The sequence below is a fragment of the Vicugna pacos genome, chromosome 19 (assembly GCF_048564905.1).
Source record: "Vicugna pacos chromosome 19, VicPac4, whole genome shotgun sequence".
NCBI lineage: Eukaryota > Metazoa > Chordata > Mammalia > Artiodactyla > Camelidae > Vicugna > Vicugna pacos.
Genome location: NC_133005.1, coordinates 34,835,344 through 34,857,889, shown reverse-complemented (window position 1 = coordinate 34,857,889; position 22,546 = coordinate 34,835,344). Strand labels below are relative to the sequence as shown.

Below are 22,546 nucleotides of genomic sequence, written 5' to 3'. Positions count from 1 at the left end.
CAGTAAAACTTTATTTACAAAAACAGGCAGTGGGGCTGGATTTGGTCCTGGAGACATAGTTTGCCCATCCCTGCACTAGAGCACAGGGCTTAAAAGCTGGACCACTGAAGTCCAGTCATGGGATTTTGGGCAAGTCACTTAACTTCTCTGTGCCTCAGTTCCTTCACCTGTCAATGGGAACCATAAAGGGACCTGGTTCATAGGGTGGCTGGGAGGATTAAATAAGTTAATGCACATAAAGTGCTCCAGACGGTACCTGGCACCCAGTAAACACATCAGGAAATCTTAGCTACTCTGATTATTACTACCCGGAAGCAGACCGCCCGACATCAAATTCCAGCTACTCCTCTTACTAGTTGTGTCCCTTGAGCAAAAGGGTCTCTCTCAGCCTCCATCTCCTCAGTTATAAAATGGGATAATAATGGTGCCCACCTCCAGGGTTGTGGATGAAATGAGCGTACAGACACCAAATACTTTGCCAAGTGCCTAGTAAGTGCTCAACAGCCAAAGTCAATAGCATTACTTTCCAGAATGATACCAAAAGGAACATTAAACAAACCAGAGCAAAACTTGGGTGCGCTGCAGCCCCAGCCTTGAGCTCAGGCAGCGGATCTAGCCTGAATCTTGTAGGTGTGGCCAGAGGGGCCCTTTTTAAAGTTGTTTTCTTACAAGCCTTTCCACACCATTCCTATCTGAGATTTCAAAGGCACAGGATAACACAGGGCAGGCAGTTTCCACGTTCCTCCGTGCCATTCCTCTGCATCCAGAATGCCTCCTGACTTCAATGAGACGGGATGCTTGGAGACTTTCAGAGAGGAGACACCCTCACTAGCGGCTGAGTTCTGGGTTCAATAAGTGGACAGTGGTGGGGGAGAGGGTAAGAGAGAACCTTCATTCTCTGACACTTTCCTATGCCAAAGTGGGGGCAGTTGAAGCGAGATGTGCATGAGTGTGTGTGTGTGTGTGTGTGTGTGTGTGTATGTGTGAGAGAGTGTGTGTGAGCTGGGGGTGCAAGTAGCAGAGTGACATAGGAGAAGGGAGAGGACACTGCTGGCTGTGGCTGGCGGGGAGGCATGCAATGTAATTCTGCAGAGGGACAGCATCTTCCTATGATCAGCTAAAGCAGACACTGGGGGTAATTTTGCCCAGAGGGGACCCCGGGCAACGGCTGGACGTTTTTGGTCATCAGAACTGGGGAAGGAGTGCTACTGGCATTTAGTGCGTAGTGGCCAGGGGCCATTGATGCTGCTAAACATTCTATAATGTACAGGACAGTTCCCCTCAACGAAGAATTATCCAGCTCAAAATCTTGGTAATGCCAATGTCTAGAAACTCTGAGCTAAGGGGAGGGGTTTTACTGTACACAGTGATGGATGCAAGTGCAATTAGCTTTGTGACCCTGTCATATTTATTTTCACATATTTATTTATCCACTCAACACTTATTTCCTGAGCATCTCCTATGTGTTCTGTGTCAAGGAATAACTGGGGTCCCTCGTGGGAATGTTATCTTTTATTTCTATATTGCTACTACCTTCATGTCAACCGTCAGTGGAAAACTGTATATTGTATATGTTCATGGTTTTTTGCATAATTATAGAAAACACGGGCTCAGATTCATCAAACATCATGAAGTTTTATTGCAACCAGGCATGTTTTGTCTCCCTGCTTCTCATTTCCTAACTCAGGATTGGAAGTTGGCTAGAAACGAAGTTGGCTTGGCTAGGAACTTGGATTTTTTCCCTTCTGGGAACAGGAGAATCCATGGAGAATGTTAGGCAGAGGAACAACTTGGGAAGAGCCTAGCAGGCAGCAGCATGGCAGGTGGCATGGAGGGAGGTGCAGGTACAGACAGGAAGACTCGTTTTGTAGACTAAAGTCCCAGTTTAGGCAAAAAATGCTAGCACTACAACTAAGGGTGTGACGCCAAGAACAGTGTTGGGTGGATCCAGAGCTATTTCTGAGCCATTTGGACAAACCTTAGTGATGGATGCAACTGGATGCAAGAGGGGAGGGGCCAGGAGGAGGCAGTGAGACCTCAGGGTTTCTAGCATGAGCCATGAGTGGATGGTGAGTTCACAGCCAATGGGAGGAAATCTGGTAGAACATCTGGGAGGACAGAGCAGGGAGTTTGCTTTGGTTTGGAACATGTTGCAAGATGCTTATGTATTTTATTCTTAAGAGACGCTCAGGAAACTTCTCGGTGCATTAGTTTCCTGTATTAGGTCTTGAGAGCATTACAGTATCAGGACAGTATAAAAACACATGCTTACAATAACCAAGGTAGCATTTGTTGCTTCCTCCATACCAGGCCAGATTGTAACTGCTTTATCTTAATTAAGTCATTTAATTCTTGAGACAGAGATGCTTATGTGCTCACCAAAATCCAGCTTTTCTTCCTCTCAACAGAGATCCGGGCTATTGCCCAGCGTCCCTCGCAGTTAGATGAAGTCAATGACTCGAGTTCTGGCCAATGGACTATGAGCAGAAATGCTGTGTGTAATTTATAGGCCTTGCCTGTAAACTCGATCTCTCCCTCTCTTTCCCTGTCCACTTGCTGATTGGACTAGCCTCCAAGGAACCAGAGGAGGTGGAGCCCAGGTCCCTGGTGGACCACATCCAGGACACAAGTCTACCAGGAACACTGTTATTGGTCTTTAAGAGGGTAAGAAATCAGTTGTAATTGTGGTAAGCCCACAGATTATAGGGTTTATTTGTTACAGCAGCTAGCATGACCTTAACCAATACAGGCAGTCTATCCACACAATGGAATTTAATGCAGCCACTGAAAACATTAAACAAGAGGGATACCAGTTGTCTTGGAGGCAATTCCATGCATATTATTAAGCAAAAAAATAAGATGCTAAGTGTGTGTCATATATTATTTGAAAAAAGCAATCAGTGATTCCTCTTTCCTCTTTGCAACACTTAAAATAAATTAAGAAAATCAAAAACCAACTAAAACCAAACCAAAATCCACATGTTTAGAAACCCAAGAGTATGGAGAAAAATGTGGAAGGCTGAAAAGTCAGGGACTGGTGAACTACGATCTGAAGGCCAAATCTGGTCCACTATCTGGTGTGTAAATAAAGTTTTATTGAAACACAGCCATGCCCCTTGGTTTATATATTTCTATGGCTGCTTTCTTGCTATGAAGACAGAGGTGGGTAGTTGTAATGGAGACTGTGTGGCCTGCGAAGCCACAAATATTTACTCTCTGGCCCTTCAAGAGAAAAAGTTTGCTGATCCTTGCACTAGATGACCAAGATAGGAAGACAAAGATCATGCTACCAACACCAATGAACCACTACCAGTAATGAGGTGGGTGAGCTCTAGCTGATATGGAAAAATGTCCACCATACAAAAGTGGGAGGTAGGAAGTCACGGTGGGCAGTCTGATCTGACTTTTTGTAAAAAGAGAACAATCTGACGTTGTAGGATAGTTTATGTATATATTAGAACACATCTGCAAGAGGACAGTCCCAACAATTACCAACGGTCTCACTGAACAGGAAATCGGGGGACTGCCCAGCTTTTACTTCATATATTCCAGCCTCATCTCTATGTTTTATGATAAGCATATTAATTACCTTTGTAATTAAAAATAAGACCAATACAGAAAAAAGTCACAAGAAACCTGAACCCCAAAGAGCGTGAAAGTAGTTGGTGAAGCAGAATTTGTGGAGGGCATTGCTTATACCTTTTCAGACTCTAAATGCCAGGCTGGGGCCTGGCTGACACACAGTAGGTGTTCATTAAACCTATGCTGACTGCATGAGCAAGCTTCGAAGAAAATGAGTAACACAGCAAAAGAATGAAAAGAAGGGAAAAGAAAAGGAAACACTACCTCCGTCTGCTCACCCAGCAGCACCTGGAAATCAACCCAGGTTGAGAAGATGCCCAGAGGACGCGCTGACATTTCGGTCTGACCTTTAGAGCAGCCAAAGGTACTGCGACTGCTTCTTCTTCACCCTCAAATCAAGGCAAACCACCAAACAAACAAACAAAACCCCAGAGTAAGTCCTCTGCCAAAAATGTTCAGCCCGCAGCTCACCAGTCCAGCCTCCTCTTGCCATCACGTGCGCCTCGTAGTGAGAACTGAGCATCACTGGTGCCCATTTCCCTGTGGGTCCGGTTCAAGGGTGACCTGGACTCACAGCCCTGCTCGAGGCTGAGAAGGAGTCCTTGAGGAGGACCAGGCAGCTCCTAGTGTTTCCTGGTACTTAAGGAACAACACGTAAGAGTTCTTCAGTTACTCATCAGCTCGAGGAAGGAGCCTCATGTGTATGTTATTGCTGTTTTAACATAGGTCACATCAGCATGGTATTTCTGGAAAGAGGCAGCATAAAAATTATATTAACATGTCCCTCAAAGGGAGCTAGCTGCCTGGAGCCTGTTTGCTACATAAATCTTTTGCCCATAAACCACAAGTCAAAGTGAGTTGGAATTTAGAGAGAAACACAGCTGTGTGTGTTGTGAGATTGCTCCTTTACTATAAGCTCCTTCATTTACTGATTTTATTTTTCTTAATTGTCCCCCTTTCTTCCTTCCTTCTTTCCTTCCTCTCTTCCTCCCTCCCTCTCTCTTTCTGTCTTTTCACAAATATTTGTTGAACTTTTGACTACACTGTGGCGGTACCATATTCCTTAGGATTGGGTATCATAACTGGGTTAATGAAGTGTGGTGGTTATGGACACAGCTTCTGGGCTCCTCCTACCAGCAAGGTTAACTCAGTCACTGAGCCCGACGACCTGTGTTTCCCCACGGGCAACATGGGCTTAACAGTAAATCCGCCCCAGAGAATCAGTATACGTGTAACACCAAAAAGTAGCACATTACTAAGAAACGGAGAAACATTAAGCTATTGTGATTACTCAGCTATTTCCCCTTTTCTTCTTCCAAGGTTTAATATTAGAAATAATGTTTAAACTTTACTTAATGTTAAGATATTTCAAAAAATAGAGTTCCAGGACTTCAAACGTGGACTGTCTTAGAGTGGGATGATATTTGAAAATTGAATGACTTGAGCTGTGCAAAGCTGAAACAGAATGAAATGGAAATATTGATGAAGTCTCAATTTCTGTGCACTTAGACACAGAGTGTCACCTTTACCCTTATTCCCCTGGGGAAATGCCTTGTGTTTTGCATCTTAAAGTAGCTGGGGGTGCGAGCTCTTCTGTAAAAGTCTTACGATGTCCTGTTTCCATGCTAGCGAGGCTGACCTGGAGTGAGGTTCTTGCAGAGCGAGAGTAGGCACCGCTGGCTCCAGGCGATCAGCGGGGCTGGACTGGCAGGAGTCAGCCCCACACTCTGGAAGAAGAGCTCCAGGACGTGACTCAGGTTGGGGGCCAGCCTGTGGTGAAGACTGGGCTTCTCTCTTTCTTTGTGCACAGCCTTCCTGTGTCCCACCATCACCTCTAAACAAGCATGCATTGATAGTTATTTTGATTATTTCAATGCGATGCACTGTGTTAAGCACTTTGCACTCACATGGGCTCTGGGACCAGACGTCTGGTGCACACCCCAATCCAGTACTCACTGTGCACAAGCCACTGAGGCTCTGTGTCACGCTTTCCTCATGTGTCCTATGCACATTACGACAGTACCTACTTCACAGAGAGGTTGTGAAGATTCACTAATACATGTAAATCTCTGAGGACAGTGCTTGACTTTCGGTGAGCTGTCAGTAAGGGATAAATATTACAATGACCTCGTTTGAACTTCCTGGCAACTCTGTGAGGTTGGAGCTATTCTTAGGCTTCCATTGTGCAGATGCAGAACTGAGGGAAACAGAGGTTGAGACCCTTTGCTCAAAGCCACACAGTAAGTAAGTGGTGCAGCCAAGGCTGCAATCAAAGCAATCTGCTTCACCCTTAACCTCTGTGCCACACACAGACAAATGCACCCAAGTCTTAAAATGGGTATCAACTTACACTTAAAAGTATCAACTGTTTGAGCCAATCTTGAGCAGTCCGTTCATTCCATAAATATTTACTGAGCATCTACTGTGTACCTGAGAGGATGTGGGGATGGAGCTACCTCTAACATCTACTCTCCACGTGTAGTCTGAAGATGAAGCCCAAAAAGTGGAGAACAAAATCAAGTCAAGAGTCGGAAAGCAACTGGAAACCTGACTGCCTCATCTGAGCCCTGAACCAGCTATACCCGAATACAGATCTAACCCTGGACTCTCAGTTCCTTGAGCCCATAAATTCCCTTTACTCTCTAAGCCAGTTTGAATGGGGTTTTATGTTAGTCTTGACTATGAGAGTTGGTTTGGCCCAACTTATTCTCATACTTAGCAGGACAGTTTCTAAAGTGTTAAATCTTCTCTATTCCCCAATTTCAGTCTTAGTTTCAGATTATTTCCCATAAAAGAAACTGGGTCGTCTATGTTTGAGGTATCACCTTACAGAGCACATTATAGTGCATTTCCAAGTTAAACCCTTAACCCCTTAAAAACACGGTCTCAAATGCCAACTGCAATTTAAAATTTTGTCTTTGAGATAAATAATATGGTAGATATTAATGCTGTTTACCAAATATTTCAGGTTTGTCTTTTGAAACTTCTCCATCCTATTTAAAGTTACAGTCATGTGAGTTGCTTTGGCCAAAGAGGTGCTAAAGGGAATGACAAGTGACCCTCCTGGGAAGAGAGTTGGAGGGCCAGTGTGTGGTGTTCTGTAGCTTCAGAGTCCCCAAAAGCCCCAGGAAGGACATGGAGCAGGAGCAATAAGTAAATGTCTATTGATGTAAAGTTCACTCAGATTTGGGGCTATTTGTTACTGCAGCAGAGTCAAACCTATCCTGACTGATGGCAACAGAAAGTATGAGGGTATACTGCATGTAGTAAGAGCCAGTGCTGTTTCCTGAGACTTTTATTTATATACGTATTTTGTGTGGTGCTGGTGCTGGTGTGGAGAGGTATGTTTTCTGTGTGCGTGTGTGGTTTTTCTTTTTTATGTCATTGCAAGGTTGTAATAAATATGTTTCTTACTGAGAATCATAGTCAAAAGTGTTTAAAAGGGGTAGTCTGGATCTTGGGAAAAACTGAGGGTCCAGAAAAGAACAGGGAAAATATTTGGAGACAAGAGAACTTGGGAGAAAAGCTCTAAGAAGCTAAGTTCGGAGGGGTTGGTGAGAATGCTCTTCATGTACATGAAAAGAAAGGGCATCTTCCAGCCCCTCTCGAACTCTCGAGGGCAGAGCTCAGCAAACATTTCTCTATGAAAGGCCAGACATTAAGTATTTTAGGCTTTGCAGGCCAAGAGGTCTCTGCAACAGAAACCACTGGACTCAGTTCTGCCAGTGTAGGTAGAAGGCAGCCATAGACCACACAGAAGTGAGTGGGCGTGGCTGTGTTCCAATAAAACTTTATTGACAAAACAGGCAGCTGGCCAGATTTGACCTGTGGGCTGCAGTTTGCTGGCCCTTGCTCTAGGGGATCAAACAAAGCGATATAGACAGGCTGAAATGTAAGGATTTGCATTTTAGATCCACAGAAGAACTAAAGTTGAGTTCCTATTAGAAGAACGAAGGCCCCATCGTCCACATTACGAATCAGTAAACTACTGCTCATGGGCCAAATTCTAGCTGCCATCTGTTTTCATAAAGTTTTTTAAAATTTATTTTTATTTTTATTAATTGAAGTATAGTCAGTTTACAATGTTGTTTCTGGTGTGCAGCATAGTGATTCAGGTATACAAATATATATATATCTCCTTTTCACATTCTTTTTCATTACAGGTTATTACAAGACATTGAATATAGTTCCCTGTGCTGTACAGTATGGCTCTGCTGTTTATCTTTTTTATATATATTAGTTACGTAAATAAAGTTTTATTTGTTTAGGTGTTGACTGTGGTTGTTTTCATGCAACGGGAGTGAAGTTGAGTAGTTGCAACAGAAACCACTGGTCCGTAAAGTCTAAAATATTTACTACTTGGCTCTTTACAGAGAATGTTTGCTGATTCCTGGCCTAACCGGCCTCACGTATGTGCAGGCTCACGTTCAAACCTTAGGGTGGACCCAAGGCCGTATCCAGAAAAATCCTTAGAACAAAGGGAGCCCCAAGCAGAACAATATTTTTAATAAAGTAAATAAGGCAAAAGCCAAAAACGAATCAAAGTAACCCCTGGCCCTGCACCCTGGAGAGATTCTGACCGCAGTGACGCTCAAGAAATGAGTTCACAGCTAAGACGTGCTCCATAAATGTTAAAATAACAAGAACAATAAATAGTAATAAAACACAAAGCCATGCATCCCATCTCCACGGGCAAGCCCTCCCAGGGTTGTGAGCTTAGAAGTAAGGAGGCAGCAGCCCTCACCACCGATGGCCCATCTTGGCAGAGGGTCTGCCGGTCCTACAGGGACTCAGTGGGCGAGGCCCAGAGGAGGAAGAAGTTCAAATACAAACTGGCACTGGAGAATAATGACCCTAACTTCCACTGGGAAATGGGACGCAGATCCTGAGGTCAACCTGATTCCTGAGGTCCCCAGGGCCAGGCTCGCCTGGGTTCTGAGTCAGCTCTCATCCCAAGCACACAAGATCCCAAGTGCTGAACTGTAAGCCAGAGAAGGGCAGTCCCGTGTCTTTCACACCGTGAGACTCGCCAGCTGACGGTTTGATCCGATTGTCCCAGCACCTCCACCCTTGCACAAGGTCTGAACAGCTAAACCAAAACACACCATCATCACGTCAAGAGCTTGCTACAAGAGCTGACTAGGCAGATAGGAGCAATGATGCAGCTCTTTCTGCAACACGCCCAGCAGGGCCCAGAGGCCGCAGAGGTGAAAGGCAGATCTCATCCAAAATCATCAAACGCCTTGAGGATGACCGGAGTCGAGTCACGGACAAGCCTACACAGACCTGAGTTCTCCAGTCCCCGGGGAGAAAAGCCTGGAGGATGGTGACAGCACTCATGGCCGCCTGCACGCAGCACATCTGTGGGAACCCAGCAGATGGTAGGCAGGATAACTTTTCTTCTACAGAACAAAAATGCTGAGGCGTAGGAGAGGTTGCTGAACTTTCTGAGATGGCTTGGAGTTGATTAACAACTTTCTAAAAATCCAGCGAGTAGTCACTCAGAGTCTAGCTGCCCTGGCTCACTCTGGCCAGTTCTTACACAGCACTTAGAAAGTGGCAGGCACTGTTGTTGGCACTTTACATAGAAGATCTCACTTAATCCACAATATCCTTATAATGCAGTCTATAACTATCCCCATTTTCCAGATGAGAAAACTGAGACCCAGAGAGGCTACAGACAAAGGAGGGACCTTCCCACTGCTAACTGCAGGGGGCGCATTTTTTTCAAAGAACCAAATGAATTGCTAGGAGATGGTAAATGCAGTCATTATCTTTTATGCTGCTCTCTTTTCCCACCTGATACCTCTTCTCAACACGCAGTTGGCATCAATTAGGTAAGATTTGAGACGTGCTCTGGTCTGAATGTTTATGTCTTCCCCAAATCCACATGTTTAAACCTAACCCCTAACACGGTGGTATTTGGGAGGTGATTAGGTCATGAGGGTGGAGACCCCATGAATGGGATTAGTGCCTCTTTAAAAGAAATCCCAGAGATCTCCCTCACCCCATCGGACAGGTGAGGATGCAACGAGATGGCCATGGACGAACAGGAAGCAAGCTCGTACCAGACACCAAATCTGCCTTGATGTTGGACTTCCAGTCTCCAGAACGGGGAGGAATACATGTTTGTTCTTTAAGTCACCCAGCCTACAGTAATTTGTTAGAGCAGCCCAAATGGACTAAGCCAAGACACAGGCTTAAACTCTTCTGAGCACTAATTATGTGACAGGTCCTACTGGGAGCTTTATAGCTTTGTAGCAACTTCCCAACACGCCACAGAGCGGATGCTACTTTCCCCCTATCTCAGAGACAAAGATGCAAAGTTGGAAAATGCCCTCAAGACGCAGTGACGCCAGGGGCTGGCGAGCCCTGAGCCCTCACAGTGCAGTGCCAGGTGCTGACACACACTCGGTATCCCTCTCCTGAGGCCACTTCCCCAGCGATCTGAACAGCCCCTCACTCTCCCACGGCCCAGATGAGGAGACTGGGGCTGCAAATAGCCTGAAGCTATGCAGCCCTTACCAACTCCACATGGAATGAGAGACATCTACCACTGCAAAGGGCCTTTGGGCATCTGGTCCCCCGCCCAACCCCTGTCCTCAGGGCTGGAGAAAGCATCTCCTGTCACACCCTCACCTCCTTGTCTCAGCTCCTTCTGAGGCTCCCCAGGACCAGCCAGTGGAGACAGAACCAGGAGCATTGGGGGGGGGGGTCCTGGTCAGAAACCTGCTCACAGAGCATTTGGAGGCTCTAAGCGAACCCCGGGAGCTCTTGGCATCTACCCTGTTTGTTTTTGGCACCAGCCAACTTCCTGTGCTTGAGAGAAAAGGCATCTTTTTAAAGAGAAAGAAAAGAGAGAGGGGGAGAAAGAGAAGGAAAAGATTAAAAAAATAAATAAAGGATGTCAAGCCAGAGAGGTTCTATTAACAGAAAAGCGTTTTGAGGAATTATAACCAGGCGACAACACACGGATTCAAAATTCTCACAGCTTTGGAATTAGCAAGGAGGGGGCACACTGGGGGGCCAAGTCGATTCTAGCCTTCTGTGCCATCCTTCTGCCATCCTTTTTCATTTGAGTATACGTCACCCTTGAAATCCTTCAGGGAGAAAACAGTTTGAACTGGAAGAAATTCACACTGACCACAGGCAAGCCAGCCTCCTGGTCAAAATCCTGGGTCTGGGACTGTGTCCCCTGGTTAAACATTCATTCAACAGCTGACAACGGTTACCTGGGCTGGGCATGTCATGTCAGTGGATCTTTCTCCTTGAATCTCATGACAAATCTGTGGTGTGTGTGTGTGTGTGTGTATGTATGTCTGTATGTCTGTAGCTAGCTATCTATCTATCTCATATCCTCTCCATGCTAGGAGAAAGCTGAGCCTTGGAGAAAGCAAGTTCTTTTAGTCTTCCAACAAACACGAGCCAGTGGTCTACCAGCACTGTATTAAGGTCCACATACTCGATTTCTCTTGCTGACATTTGGGGCAGGATAATTCTCTGTTGGGAGGGGGGCTATCCTGGGCACTGTAGGATGTTTAGGAGGACCCCTGGCCTTTACCTACTAGATCCCTGGAGCATCCTTCCTCTAGCTGTGACAAAGACATCTGCAGACACTGTTACAAGTCCCTGGAGAGGCAAAAGTCGCTCCTGGTGGGGAACCACTGCCCTACAAGGATTAACTCACAAAACCCTCCCTGTGAGGCAGGTCTGGTGGGGTCCTCACTTCACAGACGAGAACCCAGCTTGGGGAGGTTAAGTCTCTTGCCCAAAGTCACATGGCTAGTGTCAGAGAGGGGACTCGAGGCCAGGTGTGTAATTCCTCTCAGGCCTGAACATCTTCGAGGCTACGCAGCTGGCTGTTGGAAGCCATCCAGAAGCTCCATCTGGGAGCTGGAGGAACTCAACTCTGAGGCTCTCTCAACTACACGAAAAATGTTCCCAAATGTCAGTGGGCCCTTTGCCCCCACTCCCCAACTTTTCTCTAAGAAGGTCTTTCTGTTATAAAATGGTGCCTTTCCTCAGCTTGTCCGCTGGGCCCTCTTTGGTGAGGAATGTTCTAGAAAGAATGTCAACAGTAAGAACTCTAGTAACAATCACTTCACACTTAACAAGCACTTTCCTGACATTGAAAGCCAACTTGTACTGTTAGAGTAGTGGCCCCACCACTAAGCTCCAAGGGCTTTTACAGTATCTCCTTTAACCCATATGACAAGCCTTTGAGGCTGGGAGGGGCTAAGAGGATCTCCAGTTACAGATGAGGAGGCTGAGGCGCAGAGAGAGGAAGCAGTCTGCTCCAGGGCACAGGGCTGGTAGGTGGCAGAGCTGTATTCTGTTTTTATTGTTAATGAGGGGCTGGGGATTGAACTCAGGACCTCGTGCAGGCTAGGCACGTGCTCTACCCCTGCGCTAGTACTCACCCCCTCTCCACCCCCAGAGCCCGTATCCTCGACCACCAGGATAAACTGCCCCTCAACAGTGCTGCTAAAGTTCTGTGCACAGTGCATTCTCACCTTAGCCCTGGCAGATAGATACTCTCACCCTATTTTAGGGATTTTTAGAAACCAAGCCCCAGAAAGATTAAAGTCTACTGAGGCCATTGCTAAGGATGTGAACCTAGGAAATTTGCTTCCAGACATCGTGTATAATCTAGATCATCTCACTAAACTCCTCCAGTTCCTCTCTGAAGTCCAGTGCCATATTACACAGACACGTGATATGTGGGGGGTCTTGCCCAAAGCCAGGTAGCTCTTAGTGGCAGAGCCAGGATTTGAACCGGGGCCTGTGGGGTTCCAAGCCCTTCCCCCTGCTCCATCCAGCATGCTGGCCTCCCTTCTGGTGACCCCAGCCTTCTCCACTGAACATACTTTGGCAGCCAGCAGGCTCGGGGCTTTTGAAAGCCAGCATGGATCCCACAGCTCCCACTGTCATCTTGTAGTTGTTTCCCCGTTTACACGAAAGGGAACAGTCAGAAATGGCTGAGCCTCAGGTGGTGACACAGATGGCAAGTCAGGGGGCTGAGGGGCCAGCAGGCAAATCTTTCACCTCAGGGTCACTGGCTGGCTCTGCAGGACGCCCGAGGCAGCAGGGACCCTTCCCCTCCCACAGCTGTTGGGGCCTCGCTGTGAGCGGCCTGGGGGTACCCAGCCTGGTTAGTGGGAGACAGCTGGCCACAGCCCCCAAGGCCACCAGCTGCCTGGACCTGTCCACAGCTCCCTCAGCTGGGCTGTCATCTTCTCCTCCCAGAGCCCTTTGCGTGGGCCTGGCCACGATCCGAGGACAAAGCGTTTAACCCCTCAAGGGCCAGCAGCCCTCAGAGCTGGGCTCAAGCCCTGGCTAGATGGGTGATTTTTTGCCTCTTCTTTTCCATCCTTATCACCATGAGAGTTCTGTACCTGTGCCTATGAGCTACGTGATCTCAGTAACTGCCCTCATTATTTTCATTTATTTTTAAAATTAGTAATCTGCAGTGGTTAAGAATGTGGGCTTTGGATCCAGACACCTGGGGCAGGGGTGGGGCAGAATCCAATCCTGGGTCCCCATTCAGGACCAAAGTGACCATGGGCAAATGACTTAACCTCTCTGCACTTCCGTGTCCTTACCTGTGAAACGGTCCTTCACAACACTCACCTTAAGGGCTGTTAGGAGTATCATACAAGTTGACATGTACAAAGCACTTAAAGTCACTCCTGGTACGTAGCAAGTGTTCAAAATGCTCGCTATTGCTCGTATTGCTTTGTGTTTCTGTCCACTCTGTCTAGGAAGCTATCTATTTATGTTTTTAAATTTGGGTGAATCCTTGAAAGGCCAGATCAAGCCTGATCTCCATGAAGATTCCTGAGACATCAGGGCAGGCATATCATACTTCCTATGTATCTTCTCACAGATCTTTGAACAATATTGTGCACACAGTAGATCTTTCATCTAATAGCAACTATGAATGGCTAAGTTTTCTTGGGCACTGACTAGGTACAACCAGCACTGTCCCTATGCTTAACACATATTATCTTATTTTATTCTCCCCTCAAACTTTATGTCTTGTTAATATACCCATTTTACAGATAAGGAAACTGAGGCTTAGAAAGGTTAAGTGACTTACCCAAGAACCCAGCAGTAATAAGGGGAACAGCTGGGCTTTGATGAACTTCCCGGGGATGGACAAACTCATTATGGAAGGCACGAAGGCTAGACTTTTGGCTGTATCATCTCTTACAAATAGAGGGCAGAGATCAAAGAACTCTGATATCTAAGAATACAGCAAAGTTCTGCTGAGGACAAATTAGCTTCTGTGGTAAGTCTTCACAGTACATCATTACCTTTCCCTGGAAGATGTGTATGTTAGTCAGGACAGTTTCTGATGTAAACAACAAGAAATTTACCTCAAATTTGTTTAAGTTAAAAAGGGAATATCTTGACTCAAATAACTAGAAACCCGAGGAGTAGCTAGCTTCAGATATAGCTTGATCAAGGGATTTAAAAAATAGGAAAGTCATTACTTCTCTCTGTATCTGTTTTGCATTCCTCCACGTTGACTTCATTCTCAGGCATTTTCTCCCCCAAGTTGTTGGCAAGGATAGTCCTTGGTTTGTCCAGCCTGACCTCCTGCCAGCTCTTCAACCCCAGTAGCAAAATCATACTTTTCCCCTAATTATATCAACTAAGATCCATGAACCATTCTGATTGGATAATCTTGGATCATGTGCCCATTCCTGAACTGATCACAGTCACCAGGGTGACTTGGTCACCCAGGCTATGCACTTGGTCAGATCTGTGTATTGTGCTTGCCCCGTGGTGTGGGGAGGGGAGTCAGACTCTCCTGAACTGAGAGTGGGGAAGGAGGGTTTCCCAAAAAAACAGTCAAGGTGATTTGACGTCAAGAAGGTGGGATGGATCTGGACTGGCAACTCAGTCTAGTAGCCGAGAGAGAGAGGAGAGAGACATGTAAGCTCATCACGAAACTCTGGGGTGAGATAAAATAATGAAACAGCACAACACAGAACTGGAACAGAGACAGAAGTCTGAGAGTGGGTGAGGGGCTCCTCAAGGGAAATTCAAGGCAAGTTACCAAAAGAGGAGGAAGGAATGTTAGCTAGACCGAAACTTCAGAGGTCTCTCCGGGCCTGGCCTGGAACAGCCAGTCTGGAAGAGACCAATTAACTGGTTTCTCTTCACAACAACCCTATGAGGTGGGCATTGGTAGTATGTCCATTTTAAAGATGGGGAGATAGAGCATTTAAACAGCTTGCCCATCTGAGTAGCCCTGGGGCTTAAACCCAGGCATGGGCTGAGTCTTAACCGCTATGCCAACTGTGCCTCCTAAGAGAGGCAGAATCTGAACCATGTGATTTAACTTGTCCCATAGGAGCAGTTCCCATCCTCCTGCTGCCTTAAGGACGAGGTGCACAGAACTCCAGACAACCCCCACTTCTTAAAGACATTCTGACCTGCCAGCATTTGTTCATCCCTAAATCGGACCATTTCCCTTTCCCTAATTCCCTCTCACTTCTACAATCAGAAGGAGACTCCACCTTGGAGATTTCTCTTCTGTTCACCTCCCTCCTCTCCAACCCAAGACCGATATGTTCAGGATACACCTTCATGTCTTTCTGGGATGATCCACAGCCTCCAACTGCCCCTCTGTCCCCTCCAAAAGTCTCATCACTGCACTCTGCTCTGAATCCTTCAGAGGTGCCCTGGGGCTCACAGTGTTCAAACTCTCCACTAGGCAGAGTGATCAGCTCTCTCTCTTGCTGGCTGGCACCACCCCTGGACACCCCTCCCTTTTTGGAGGAATCCCCAAATTATGGGCTCCAGTTCCCTATGGAAGATGCCAGAAATTTGCTTTCTCAGCCTCCCTTGCAACTAGAATGCAGATGTGGGACTTGGGCCCCATCAATCAAACTCACCCTCCTGAATCTTAGATGAGGAGCTGATGGCTCAAAGGAGAAGCTGTGCTATACACAATCCAGCCCAGAAGCAGGAAGAGCACATGTTCTAGCAGCCACATCCAGGGTATGGGAAGGATCTGCAGGGTCTGAGACCTGGTGAGGTGGTCATCGTCCACTGGAGCAGCCCCTCAGTGAGGTCCAGACGTTCTGTGACCACCATGCCCTTTTCTCGGCCCGTCCCTCACTTCTGCTTAAACTGGCTGAAGTGGATTCTGTTATTTGCAACTAAGATCATGACTGATCCACACCACTTACCTGGCCCTCCCAGAGCTGGCTGCTGCCCCTTCCTGACTCCCAATAAAACCTCTCACCTCTCTGCCCCTTGCTACCCCGAACCTCTTACAGTTCCGACAAAGGCTGGGCTTCTTCACCTCTGGGCTGTTGAATGTGCTGTTCCCGCTCCCTGGAACACTTTTTCCTGTTTTCTGCTGAGTCACACCCACTCATCCCTCAAGTCTCATTGCAGCTGTTACCTTTCCTTGGAAGTCTTCCCTGAGCCCTGACCCCAACCAAACTTGGTTAGATGCCCTCTGATCTACAGAGTCTACATGATAGGACCCTATAGGGGTACAGGGCAGTGATTAAAAGGGGAAACTCTACAATGTCACCTATGCAGTATCCCTGACAAAAATGTTTAACCTGACTCATCATGAGGAAACATCATATACATCCAAACTGAGAACATTCTGCAAAATAACTGGGCTGGATTCTTAAAAAAAAAAAAGCCAATGTTTTGAACAACAAAACAAAAACACATAACGTAAACAAAAAAATAACTGAGGAATTTCCCCAGGTTAAAAGAAACCAAAGAAATGCAACTAGTAAACATAATGCAGGATCCTAGACTGAACCGTAGACTGAATTTTAAAAATCTGATCAAAAAGACATAATGAAGAACTTTGAATATGGAATGGATATTAGATGGTAATATAGTGTTAGTAATGAATACCCCGAGTATGACAGTACTGGGGTTGTGTAGTGTCTCCTGGTCACCAGCATCCAAGATGCCGCAGTGATCTCAGCTCTCTGGTCTTCACACTCCTGTGAAGTCTCCTCCCACACAGTACCCGGGCTGGTCTGTGTGACCAACAGAATATGGCAGAGGTGATGATATGCCACTTCTGAGTTAGGTTATAAAAGACTGTGGTCTCTATCTTGGCTTCTTGGCAGCTCGCCCCTCCCCCCTTCTCTTCCCTCTCTCCTTCTGTTTCTCCCCATCTCTCTCTTCGCTCACTTTGTGGGAAGCCAGCTGACATGTCAGGAGTAGTCCTATGAAGAGGCCCCCGTGGAGAGGAGCTGAGGCCTCCAGCCAACAGCCACGAGCGACGCCATGACGCCTCCCAGGGATGTAGCCCCAGGTGAGGCCTTGACTCGACTAGTGACGGACCCCGAAGCAGCAGAGGACCCAGCAAAGATTCTGTATCCAGATTCCTGCCCCATAGCACTGTGATATAATAAGTATTTGTTTTTTTTCAAGCCATTACATTTGGGGGGTAATCTGTTACACAGCAATAGATAACTACTACTACACACTGAAATATGGAAGGGTGAAGATTTTGGATGTCTGCAAGAAACTCTCAAATGGCCTAGCAAAAATTTATAGAGAAAAAGAGCAATATGGCAAACGTGGCAAACTTTTAACAATTGGTGACTTGGGACCAGTATCTGATGTTCATAGTACCATACTGGTAAATTTTCTGTAGGTTTGATATTTTCCAAATTAAAAAACTGGGGAGAAAAAAAGAGAAGAGTATAAACTTTGGAGCCAGGCTGCTTGGGTTTGAATCTGGACTCTATTTAAGTAGCCCTTTGGATTATTTAACTCTGTGCCTCAGTTTTCTCATCTGTATAATGGGAATGCAAGCAGCTTCTATCATAGGATTATGGTGATAATTAAGTGGGTTGATGTAGGTACAGCTCTCAAGTCATGGTCTGGTTCCCTAAAGAGTCAGCTTTACTACATCATGCTTGCTTTGTACCCTAAACCTGGCACAGAGACCTGGCAAACAGTAAGCCCGCAAGAAATATTTGTAAAATGAATGAATGAGTCAATTTTCTAACCAGTGGTTTGCAGGCTTCTCTTGGTTTTGAAGAGTTCCTCTGTTAGCTGATGTGGCCAGAAAAATTTCTCTGGAATTCAAAAGTTCCAAAATGCTTTGCTGGAAGCATGTCCTGAAAGGTTGGATTAAAAAATTAAAAAAAAAAATCAAGGCATGATGAAATGCGTGCATTAGATTCCCAAGCTAGGAAACCAAGGAGAAAGAGACAATTATAGGTTTCTCTTGCAAACAACAAGGCCATTCTCTAGACTGGCTCTCCTGTGTGCCAGGCAGAAAACTGCCACCACCCCCAAACAAAAGTCTGGATAAGGTCATAGTAACCAACTCTTACCAAGTGTGTTCACTGTCCCAGGCCCTGTTCTGCCCTATGTCTAGTAATTCATTTGATCCTTAACAACAACCCTGGAAACTAGTACTATTATACTTTCCATGTACAGATGAGGCACAGAGAGGTGAACTAACTTGCTTAAGGTCACACAGCTTTGGAAGTTGTGATCTCAGATCAAATCCATATAAATTTCAAATGTACAACAATTATAAAGGCCTTATTCCCCATGAAGTTCCTCCTACAGGTTCCTGTATATAAGTTCAACCCCAATGCCTCAACCAGCAGAGATTTTTTTTTTTACCTTCTGAAACGTGAGCTAGATCTGTCTGTACTTTTTACATACACAAAGGGATTTACTACTTTGCAATCAAACTGCTTCAGCGCAGTGTTGTCTTTTTCTTCACAGGGCAAGACTGTCATAAATTAAAAGGGCTCCCTATTTGGCCGCCTGGCACTTAGCTGGGCCACTTAAAATCGCTTTGGACTTTACCCTCAACTGACCTTTCCAAACCGCTTTCCAGGCATTACTCCTTCCGGGACCTGAGTGGGGTTGATCATAAGAGCTTTACTCTTGTAAATAGAGCCACAAATTACTCCAGGCATGAGGGAGGAAAAAAAATCCCCAAGTCAAAACAGCAAAACGCCAGCTGAAGTTGAATCCTAGGAGGGACAGGATTGTCAGGGGGAGTGGGGAACACCCCTCTTTGTTTTCCTGGGAGAAGTGAGTCTGGGAGAGGAACTGGCCTCATTTTCCTGTCCTGCTTAAAGTGAGTTTGGGGCAAGTTTTACTCAATTGATGTTTTTTCACCCCACCCAAAGAACAATATTTAATATCCATGTGATCTGGGGAGAAAGGCATCTGCCTTTGTGGGAGGAAATGGTGGCTCTTTTGTCCGCAAAACCAAATGCAGTCATTTCCTCTCAGAGTATTTGATGGGAAGATGATGATTCTGATAATAGCCACTATTTAATAAGCCCTTATTATGCCGTAACCTTAATTATCACCATCACACCTACTCATTAAAAACATACTACTACTGCTGATATTTATTTGATGCATATCAAGAGTATATTATGTGCCAGGAACTCTTCTAAGCACTTAACAAGATTTATTTAATTCATAGAGCAGCACTATGAACAGGTACTGATATTAGACCTATTTTTTTCAGATGAGGAATCTGAGGCACAGAGAGGTGACATCATTGGCCCAAGGTCACACAGCTGCTAAGTGGTTTACCTCTCCGCTAAGGAACATGATATCAAGGTCCCCATTTTCCAAGAGAGTAAGATGAGTATCGGGAGGTGACGTGCCTTGAAGGCAGACATGGTACAACAGTAATTAATAACACTGCCATCTACTGAGCACTTCTCGTGTGCCAAGCATTTGGCCAGCATGGTCCCATTTAATCCTCATGACAAACGCACGAAGTAGGTGCTACTGCTAAGCCATTTAGTGGAGACAGAGGCCCAGAGAAGTGAGGCAGGTCACACAGCCAGAAGTGCATGTGGCAACAAGGACTCAGATCTAGGCTCAGTTGGTTAGGCAGCCTACTCAAGCAGATGCCACAAAATTGTTCCCAGCAGGCTGCCCTGAAAGGGCATCAAACAAGAGTCTGGAAAAATCTGCCTCAAACACTCCCTCTACGTAGTCCAGGTTTGGCTTTGAGTGGAGCTGTAATTCAGGGAAAATGTGCTCCACACCCCAGTTAAGCTGTCTCCTCTCCCGCCCGGACCAGTGCACCAGCCTCCCCGCAGCCTCCCTGCCTTGAGACTCAGCATCCTTAGTCTGGTTTCCTATCACTGTCCTTGAAAATATAACCAAGGAGTTTGTTTATTCACATAGTAGGTGCTCAGCAAATCTGTGCCAGATGAATGAATAAATTCTAAAACACAAATTGGACCACAGCTGCTGCTTCTTTGAATCACTTGACATTCAAGACCTCTGGTCACCTGGCCCCTGCTCCATTCTCCAACCTTGGCCACCTATCCATCTCCCAGTTCAACTTCCTGTGCTGTACTCATGTGAGCTCCTTTCTGTTTCCTAAACATGTCATTTTACACTTTTGGGCCTTTGCTCATGCTGTTCCCTCTGCCTGAGAGTCCCTTCCCCTCAATCCAGTCCCCCAATCTACCTTCTGAATTCTCATTCAGTCCATGCATATCAGGCATAAATAAACTTTCTTCTTCGAGGCTCTGGCTGACACCTGTTGTCCGTACCTGCCCAGCATTCTCCTCGTTTTCTCTAACAGCATCCTGACTTTCCTCCAGAGAACCACTCCTACTTCACTCTCTGTCCACACAGTTTGGATGGAGCTGACTGTCCCACTGCCATTTATGAAGGGATGGGCACAGGTCCCAAGAGCCTAGCCAATCAGAGCCTTATGCTGCCCCTGGACAATGTGATTGCTTCACGGGTGAGCACATGACCCAATTTGGACCAGTGAGAGTCAACTCTGTGACTTCGGAGGAGCTTCTGGCAAAAGAGGGGCTCTGTAGGACTATGGTGATGGGGCAGCTGATACCAAGCACTTCTTAACCGATTTTGCTGCATAAATCCAAGTGAGCGCACTGTCTCCTTATCAGCCATACTCATGGAGGTGTGGCAAGCCACTGCTGCCGCTGCATCCTGCTTAGGGACTGTGGTCACTCAACACTCCCTTTCACATCTTCCGATCTTCTCCTGCCGCCCCCAGCTATCTGTAGGGGTCTCCTTCTGCCTCACCCACCCCAAGCTAATATTTATTGAATCCTTGTCACATGCTCAGCAGTGCCAAGCACCTGGCACACTCTTCTCCTTTACATCTCAAATGATCCTATGAGGAAGGTACTAACCAGCATTCCCATTGTTTGGGGGCAGAAACTGAGGTTCACAGAGAGTAAGCCCCTTGCCTATGCTTAGCAGAGCTGAGGTTTAAAACCCATTCCAGATCCCACACCCTCTAAAATCATCTATGATCTGTTAGTGGGAGGTGGAGATTGTGGCACCAGGCTTGAAGGATATTGGTATTCAGCCATGTGGAGACTGGAAAGGTGGTCATGAGGATAAAAAGACGGTATACCAGGTGGCGGAACTAGGCAAAGTCCTGGAGGTGGGAAGTCAGGGGGCCATACAAGAATCCCATTTGGCTGATGCGTGGGAGGGCAGTAGGTTATGGAGGAGGTGGTGGTGGTAGGGTGAAATTAAACAAACTACTTAATCTCATCCTGCCTCCTGAAATTCCTGAGAGGTCCCCTAGCTAAACAGGCTGGATAGCTAAGGCAGCCCTGTGGCTTTTCTGGCTGCCGAGCTGGCACCCTGAGTAAATTTCAGAGGATAGGAGATCATGGCGCTGAGGACACAGTGTTCGAGCTATTTGTGGCTGCATGAATTAATCTCTTCCATGTGCAAAGATATTTCCATAATCCTCCTGAGACTCCTATTGGTGGGGAAAGCGAATGCTTGATCAGCTTGGATGGCTTCTCCTTGGGACACTCAAGCCAAATTCGGCTACTCCTACAGCCCAGAGATGATTGCTCAGTGGTCAGTGAAAAATCGACCCAAATTGCAACCCAGGGCTCGACTACAAAGAAGCAGAGTCAGCCACTTCAGCGATCTGCCCTGAAATATGTCAGTGGGGTCTGAGTCCCAGGTCTCAATATGTGAAACGAGCGTAAAATCTTGCAAATAAGAGTAACACCTCATATTCATTAATGCTGAATATTCTATCTGCCAGGCACTGTTTTACTCACATTGCATCACTTAATCCTCAGAACAACCCTACGGAAAGGTTGTACCCCCATTTTATAGAGAAGAAAACTGAGGCCCAGAGACATTAAGTAACACTCCAGGGTTTCCAAGCTGGTAAGTGGATTGAATACAGGCATTTGGCTCCAGAGCCCATGCTCTCAGCCATGCTACCAGCCTATCTACTGGGGGTGGGGGTAGTTTCAGGCTCACAAAAAAATTGGAAGGTACAGGGATTTCCTAAACATGCCCTGCCCCTACACGTGCATAGCCACTTCAACCATCAAGATCCCCTACCAGAGTGGTACATTTTTATAATCGAAGAACCTGCACTGACACATCATTATCACCTAACGTCCATATTTTACATTAGCATGCACTCTTGGTGGTGTACATTCTGTGGGTTTGGATAAATGTATAATGACATGTATCCACCATTAGAGTATCACATGGCATAGTTCCCTACCCTAAAGATCCCCTGTGCTCCACCTATTCATCCCTCTTTCCTCCCAACCCCTGGCAACCACAGATCTTTTAACTGTCGTATAGTTTTGCTTTTTACACAATGTCATATCGTTGGAATCTCACAGTATGTAATTGGCTTCTTTCACTCAGGCGTATGCATTTGAGGTTCCTCCATATCTTTTCACGGCTTGATGGCTCATTTCTTTTCAGTGCTAAATAATTTTTCACAGCTTATTTATCCATTCACTTACTCAAGGACATCTTGGTTGCTTCCAAGTTCTGGCTGTTATGAATGAAGCTGCTATAAACATCCATGTGCAGGTTTTTGTGTGGACATAAGTTTTCAACTCCTTTGGGTAAACACCAAGGAGCACAACTGGTGGACTGTATGGTAAGAGTAGTTTTGTAAGAAACCGCTAAACTGTCTTCCAAGTGGCTG

The 22,546-nt window shown here is 46.2% G+C and overlaps 1 protein-coding gene across 5 annotated transcripts in view; it reads right to left on the bottom strand.

Moving 5' to 3' along the window:
- Nucleotides 1–22,546, bottom strand: part of EYA2 (EYA transcriptional coactivator and phosphatase 2) — a 231,391-nt gene that overhangs the window by 162,937 nt on the left and 45,908 nt on the right. The window lies entirely within an intron of this gene.